Source organism: Nematolebias whitei, chromosome 13 (genome assembly GCF_014905685.2).
Source record: "Nematolebias whitei isolate Nwh7 chromosome 13, NemWhi1, whole genome shotgun sequence".
Classification (NCBI taxonomy): Eukaryota; Metazoa; Chordata; class Actinopteri; order Cyprinodontiformes; family Rivulidae; genus Nematolebias; species Nematolebias whitei.
In genome coordinates this window covers 48,025,719-48,033,775 of record NC_056510.1, presented here as the reverse complement: position 1 = coordinate 48,033,775, position 8,057 = coordinate 48,025,719, and the positions used below count along the sequence as shown (strand labels likewise).

Genomic DNA, 8,057 nt, shown 5'->3' with positions numbered 1-8,057 from the left:
TTCAAAAACACAAAGTTTGTTTTCTCAGTCATCCAGGTATATAACAACAAAAAAGGTTGAATCTCTCTCTCAGAGTCGCTGTCACACAATGATCACTCAAAATATTAGCAAATACACCTGTACCAGGGAATTTGTGAGGCATATTTGTTAGAAACAGGTCTAAGATGGAGGATTTTTCAGGACGTTTTTTGTTTAATCTTGTCGGCGAGTTGATCAATTGGGTAAGATTGAGAAACAGGCAATATTCCTTGAATTTATCACAGAGGGGGTTCGACTTACCCCAGTCAATGTTTAAGTCTCCTGCCAAAAAGATCTCTTTGAATTTTAAATTACCAAGGAATTCCATCAGGGAGGACAGAGTCTCAGGTGCTGCTGAAAGTGGACGATAACAACAGACTACAGATAAAATCTGGCCTCCATTCAAAGTGATGTTTACAGCTATGGCACCAATTTGGTTAGGAATTTTTTTAGAAGACACAAGACTAGCAAACAGAGAATATCTGATGTAAACAGCGACCCCCCCCCCTTCCTTTTTTGATGATCACAGTGGTAGATGTTAAATCCATTGATTGCCAGGTCATTATTCAGTACAGATTTGTTGAGCCAGGTTTCAGAGATGAAGATTACATCTGTCCCAGAACAACTGACCAGAATTTTAAAGGAATCAAGATTTTTCAGAAGGCTACGTGCGTTTACATGTAGACATAGATCAATAATTACTAACAGAATAGTCAAATAGCAACCTGGTTTTGTGCGAATTGCTATGTCAGTCAAATGTTCAATTATGGAATAAAGGGGTGGAAATTAAAACATTGTGTAGCATATACATTACATATATGGATATTTATTTGAGTTGGTTACTGAGAGTTAAATCAGAAGAGTCTGGGTTTGACTGCTAGAGGGAAGTGGTACCTTGTAAAAACACACAGACAACCATATAGTGCAAAAAAGTGAATTATATTATATAATATTTACAAAAATCTATATATACACACACAGACAAGTACTTGAAAGGTTCCAAAAGAAGAAATCTCCACAACTGTTTTTGCTTAGCCAAGAAAGAAAAAACAGATTTCACAGTTCAACTCATTGATGGGAGTAAGATGGATTGTTGGAAAGGATCCAATTCAGTTCAGTTCAGAAAGAGAATGTGGATGTGGCTGTAGGCTTAAACACCTCCTACCAGACTGGAAGGAGTTGAGGGGATTCAATAGTTCTCCTGGTTCATTGTAGGGTAGCTCGCCAGTCTGGTCAGCTCGACAACAGACACAATCCAGAATCAGGATCAACATCAGAATCAGGAACCTGGCCTGTATAAAGCAGACCTCTTAATAAATTTTTTATTTTTATATTGTATGTATATTTATGTGTATGTATATATATGTATATATATATATATATATATATGTGTATATATATATGTATATATATGTATGTATATATGTATGTATGTGTGTGTGTGTATATATGTATATGTATATATATATATGTATATATATATATACAGTATGTGTATGTATATGTGTACATATATGTTTATGTATACTGTATATGTGTTTTTTAAATGAAATGAATAAATTAATTAAATAAAAATAAATAAATAAAATAAATAACCCTGGGTTTTTATCAACATCAAAATCATCTCAAACATAATCAATACATGTACATGCTTTTCCATCTTTACTATAGTAAATGTTTAAATTATAAATAGAATTAAACTCATTTGAGTACTCTTCATTAAATCAACATTAGATTTCTTAATTTTTCACATTAGCACACAATAGCATTTCATTTAATGTACCTTCCAGATGACGGCAAAAGAATATTCAAATAAAGTTTGTTAGCATTAGCACTGAACTAACACAGAGCCCAAACAATTACCTGGAGACCAGCACTAGCTCTGCCAGCTCCAGAAAACAAACAAAACACTCACCAGTTCCCACAGTTAAAACACATGATCAGCAGAAGTTTTCTGTCCCACAAATACACATCTAAGAGTTGAGAGGCATATCAGTCAGATGTGGCAAACATAGCATTAGATAGAGGCTTACAAACAACTTGAAGCCTACCTGCAGCAGCAACTGTAAAGCCTCTCCCACCTTGCCTGATGAGCACCAGCTGACTTAATGAGACACTGATGGTTGCATACTGCTACCAGTCAAGTAATAATGAAACCATGCGAGAACAAACACATTGAATGGTGTTTGTTCTTGCTTGTTTACTTTTTACTCAAGAAAATTAAAGGAAAGGAGGACTTTTTCCAAATAAAATTTTTGAAATTAATGAAATAATTGTAGTATGAACAGTATGCAGGATATATTCATACATTTACGGGTTCTTCATTTTTCTGACTGTGTAAATGTCGTGCATTGAATTTAACAGAAATGTAACGAGAGACGTTATTTATCTTTGACCCATCAAAATGAATGCGGTCATTTATTTGCAGAATCAAAGTTTAACATCAAACATTTACATTAATTTGGCAAAATATGAAAACAATAACATGGCTAGTTTCACAGGAAGTGGGAACAATCGGCGATTGTCCTCACTTTCAGCAGAACAGCAGACATCAATCACACGGCGGTGATTGAGAACTTTGCTTCAGACATTTCTAAAATATCTGTAATGATTTTAAGAGAAAGGAGAGTTTAAAGATGGAAAATGGAGATTTATCTTACAGAGAGATGTGTGAGGGAATTTATCTGTTTGACCAGAAACGGGCACGCTCCTTCAGATCTCAGCTTGGTCACGGTACGCTTGGTCGAAATAGAACTTTTACCTGGTTGATTTTAGATCAGGTCGGCGTGAAGTCCTTCTTTTGACTCTTTCAGCGTCTCCGTTGAGAACAGCTAAAATACTTTAAGAGTCGTGCGAGGTTATCCAAACAGAAGTTATAATTCCCAAAATCGTCCCTGCATTCTGGATTCAAGAACTCTGAACTCCTTCAGAGCTCTACTCCTTTAAGCTCTTTTCATCTCGTCGCGTCTCTCTTCGACAGAGACTCGACACAGACATCAGACCTTTTTTTTGACACTTCTCCATGAGCTGCATCCGAGAGCCCAGTTGAACTGGGAAGTTGCCACATTTAAATGGGTCGACTTCCGGTTCATTTGAGAGCTTTCTAATTGGTGGATGGACCAGAACAGAGGTGTGGTTTGTGATGTAAGGTGTTATGAAAATTCAAGGATAGAGATTAAGATTGTTTAAAACAGACAGAAAGATTATTGGAGAAAACCAGACTTCGTGGAGTCTCTACTCCTATTATCTGCTGTAAAAATTAAACATGACATTTCTTTTCAGTAAACTTTTAGTTGACCGAAACCTGAACTTTAACACACTTACAAATTTGCTCATTGAAGACAGAAAAATCAAGAAATGCATATTAACCTGATTTCTTCTTTGAATGAGGAATAAAAATCATTACTTACTGTTTATGTAAATAAAAATGAGTAGTTCTCTTCAACCTGTAAACATTGTTTGAACTAACACAATTTGATTATCAAAACATTTGTAAAATAGTAATGATCATAGAGAATTGTCTTTTCTACTTGATTAGTTCAAGAAAGAAAGTCTCCGGATGGGTCAAACTGTATTTCTGGATGCAGATCAATGAAATAACAGTTTCTGTCCATCTGGTCAGATTTGACATCAGGTCAAGTTCACTACATAATTAACAATAAATAATTCTTTAAGAAATTACTTCTTGGGAACCTAATTTCAACCACAAAAAAATAAAATGTAAGGGGGAAAAATACTATTATAATAAATAACAAAATTATTCTGATAGGAATGGAGAAAATTACTCTGGTTACAATTGTTTTTTTTATTGACGATTAATCGAAAAAATAATTGGCGAATGAATCGATTATTGAAATAATAGTTAGTTGCAGCCCTAGCTTGAAGTATACATGGTCATTTAAAGACATCTATATTTAATTATACATGTTAACATGATTATTACTTTCAATAAAAACAACAATTCAAGGGAATTGGTAAAGCAATGTGTATGTTTAAAAAATTATTACACTTGGGAAAATTGTGGTATTTTTTGTAAATGGATGATATCTGAATTGATTTATGTGTGAAATTCTTTGATCTTACTTTTGTTGCCGAGCTTGAGGAGAATGTATTCTATCCACTAAAGTGGAGGGCTTTTGATGTCGTAGGATAACAAAAGGACACTGAGACATAATTACGTTGACTGAGGAAAGCTTATTGTATGATTTCATAATTGTGTAAATTTATAATAAATCAGACCGAGTTTGGGGAAGAAGATGGAAGTACGCTCCTTCACTCACGGACATTATTAACTTATGTTTCCAGGTTTCCCGGACTTCCACTCAGAGTGAGAAGCTGAGGCGGGAGGCCGGCCAGACCAAACATCATTTGCTACAATTGTTTCACCCTGTTGAAACGTGTAACAACCTTGCTCATTTTTCTTCAAGGGGAAAAATGTGTTTAGCTCTTTAGCTGCAAGTTGGTTGCTCTGTGTTCATAAAATGGTATCATGCTGTTTCTAACAAAGTGCCTTCATTTTCTTCACTCTGATTTAGATTGCTCGCCTGGCTTTGGTAGGAGGCGCCAACTCGGATAACATTATAAGATGGATGTTGGCAACTGTTCTGACCAACACCCTGGCCAGTCGGTTCAACTGGGCTGGAAAGAAGGACTAGCATTGTTGAGATAGCAAGAAGCCATTACAAGACACATCACTACAAGACTGCATGTTTGGTGAGCTTCCTGCAAACTATCTTCATAGTTTAAGTTTAGGGATTTTTTTTTCATTCAACCTTTATTTAAACAGATAAATCACATTGAGCCTCGAAGACTCATTTAAAAGTGAGACCTGTTTGGACAGACAAAAACAGTGGTTAACTGGACACATGTAGGAGTTGGAGGCGAAAAAAATTCCTATCAGACTTTTTTCTTGGCTGAGAAAAACCTCTAATATTGAAAAAACACCTCGCACAAACAAGCACATATTTACGTAGACATTCTGCATCAGAGACGAGAGCGGTCAACAACGCTTATAGATGCTCTCGAGGTCACTGTAATCAGTCAATGTCCTCCGTGAGATCCATAAACATTCTCGAGGTATGTCGAGAAATGGCCAAGGATAACCTCTATGAGAATCCAGAGTCCTGAAATGATGACACAAAGTTTATTCAGCTGGCTCATCTGGTTATCAGTTGAAAATTCCTCAGGGAGGGGGAGGTGAGCGTTAGATCACATTTTCTCCAGGCGACTTTAGATAAGATGGCCTTCAAGGACAGCCAAGGCGACCAAAATTTAAATAAACACACAGTTGTTTTGGGGACAGGTAGAACTTAATGACATCAACCTTCAGTCTGTGTCGGTTTACTCGGTTCCACAATGTCCAAATTAACATGGCCACACTGATGGAACGTGACTGATTAAAAATCCCCAAGATCTGATCCATTCAGCCCAAAGCATTTGAGTCCGGGTACTCCAGAAATGAACCAAGCCATCATAAAGAGAAGCAGCATGATCGGGTCCAATGAGGCATGACTGCATGTGATTCAGAATATAATTGTGCTTTTCGTGTGCCATATAGCACAGAATTCTTGTTCAACTCCTCTAATGTATTGTATCCTCTCTGCTCTTTCATGTGTCTTCCATATGAAATGCAAAAACTTCAAAAAAGTGTTATGTTGGATAAGAGATGGTGAAAATGCAATCTATAAGAAATGAACAAAGGACAAAGTAATTGGTGAGCTTTAGAGGTGCATGGATAAATTGCCTAGATGGAGTCAGGCTGGGCATTTTCTTGTCTTTCCAGACTGTGGCTTTTGTTAAAAAAAATAAAATAAAAAAATCACACTTGTGTGAAGTGAGGGGCGCTCTCATTATCATACAACCAACATCATCTCATTCCAGCCGATCACAATTTTGCATCCCCATGGTTGTAATCAATGTTTGTGGTACATAAAACACTCAAATTTGTCCATTCATTGTCAGTGGGAATGCAATGTTTGTGTGGGACAGTTTCTGCACACACACCCAAAGCTGGACATAAGAGGGGATAGAGCCCCTCAAAAAAAAAAGGGGGGGGGGGGTAATATTGTATCGGATATACACTCTTTATCTTCCTCACTCTTACTTTGGTGTCTTTCAACTGCTGCTCAGCAGTTTGACTCAAAGCTGACTGACAAAGACAAAGTGGCCTTGTTATGTGCCAGAGCGGAAGGAGGCATCCCAAGGAACCAGAGACCCAAACAAGCGAACCAGAGTCAAACTTAGGTTACCCCAACACACACTTTCCCTGGTTCGTACAGTTTAAGGCATGGACACTGTTCTTCCATGGAAAATAGACTGTTGTTCCAACAGCCATCTGCTTCTGGACTGGACAGGGAGCCAATGGAGAGAAGATAAAACTGGAGAGTGCTTCACACTGGTTTGTCGTCATTATCTGCATCGTTTTTTGTCTATAGTCTAATTTACCTCATTTTGTATTTTGCTTTGTGTGTTACCTGTTGTTTTGTCTGTACAGCACTTTGGTTGGCTTTGTAGCTGTTTTAAGTGCTTTATAAATAAAGTGGTATGGTATGGTATGGTATGGTATGGTATGGTATGGTATTTTTAGATAAGATGTTTCTAATTTTAGTGATATTACGCAGGTGGAAGAAGGCAGTTCTAGTAACATTTTTATTGTGGGGGATAAAAGACGTGTCCTGATCAAAAATAACACCAAGATGTTTAACATTAGAGCTGGAGGACAGATTAATGCCATCTAAGGAGGGAGAAAGACTGCAAAATTCATTCCTAAGGTGCTCAGGTCCAAAAACCAAAACCTCAGTTTTGTCTGTGTTCAACAAGAGAAAATTAAGGGTCATCCAGGTTTTTATGTATTTAAGACATGCTTGTAGTCTAAGTAGCTGATTGGATTCATTGGGTTTAATGGACAAATATAATTGTGTGTCATCAGCATAACAATGAAAATTTATCCCATGCTGTTTAATAACTTTACCTAATGGAAGCATATATAAAGTAAAGAGTATTGGCTCAAGCACTGAGCCCTGAGGAACTCCATGACTAACTTTGGTGTATGAAGAAGATTTATTATTTACATTTACAAACTGGAATCTATCAGATAGATATGATTTAAACCATTTTAGAGCTGTTCCTGTAATCCCAATATTATATTCAAGCCTCTGTAGTAAAATATTGTGATAAACTGTATCAAATGCAGCACTGAGGTCTAACAGGACCAGTATAGACACAAGTCCATTGTCTGAGGCCATGAGAATATCATTAGTTATTTTACTAGTGATGTTTCTGTGCTATGATAAGCTCTAAACCCTGACTGAAACTCTTCAAACAGATCATTTCTTTGTAGATGTTCACGCAACTGACCTGCGTTCACGCAACTGACCTGCAACTATTTTCTCTGGAATTTTTGAGATGAAAGTTAGATTAGATATAGGTCTATAGTTGGCCTGAATTTCTGAATCAAGATCAGACTTCTTAAGTAAAGGTTTAATTACAGCAACCTTAAAGCTCTGTGGCATCCATTAAAGACAAATTAAGTAGATCCAAAATGTGGACATTAATTAGGGGAAATACCTCTTTAAACAGTCTGGTTGGGATGGGAAATAGCAGACATGTGGATGGTTTGGATGAGGTTATTATTTTTGACAATTCAGAGAGCTCAACAGGACAAAAACTGTCCAAACATAAATCAGGCTCTAGTGAAATTTTTAAAGTTGCCTCATTTGACAGGGGACTAGAGATAGTAGAAGGAAAGATGGTTTGAATTTTCTCTCTAATTGAAATAATTTTATTTATAAAGAATCTCATGAAGTCATCACTACTTATAGTTGTAGGGATACATGGTTCAACAGAAATGGGACTTTTAATTAGTCTAGCAATAGTACTAAACAAAAACCTAGGGTTATTTTTATTCTCTATTAAAGATGAGTAATATAAAGTTCTAGCGTTACGGGGAGCTTTTTTATATGTTAGCAGACTATCTTTCCAAGTTAAATAAAATTCTTCAACATTAGTAGAGCGCCATTTTCTCTCCTGGTTTCTAGATG

At 36.5% G+C, this 8,057-nt stretch overlaps 1 protein-coding gene across 1 annotated transcript in view; it reads right to left on the bottom strand.

The window, feature by feature from the left end:
* man1a2 (mannosidase, alpha, class 1A, member 2) overlaps positions 1–8,057 on the bottom strand; it is a gene marked incomplete in the record, with an annotated part of 364,168 nt that overhangs the window by 325,113 nt on the left and 30,998 nt on the right.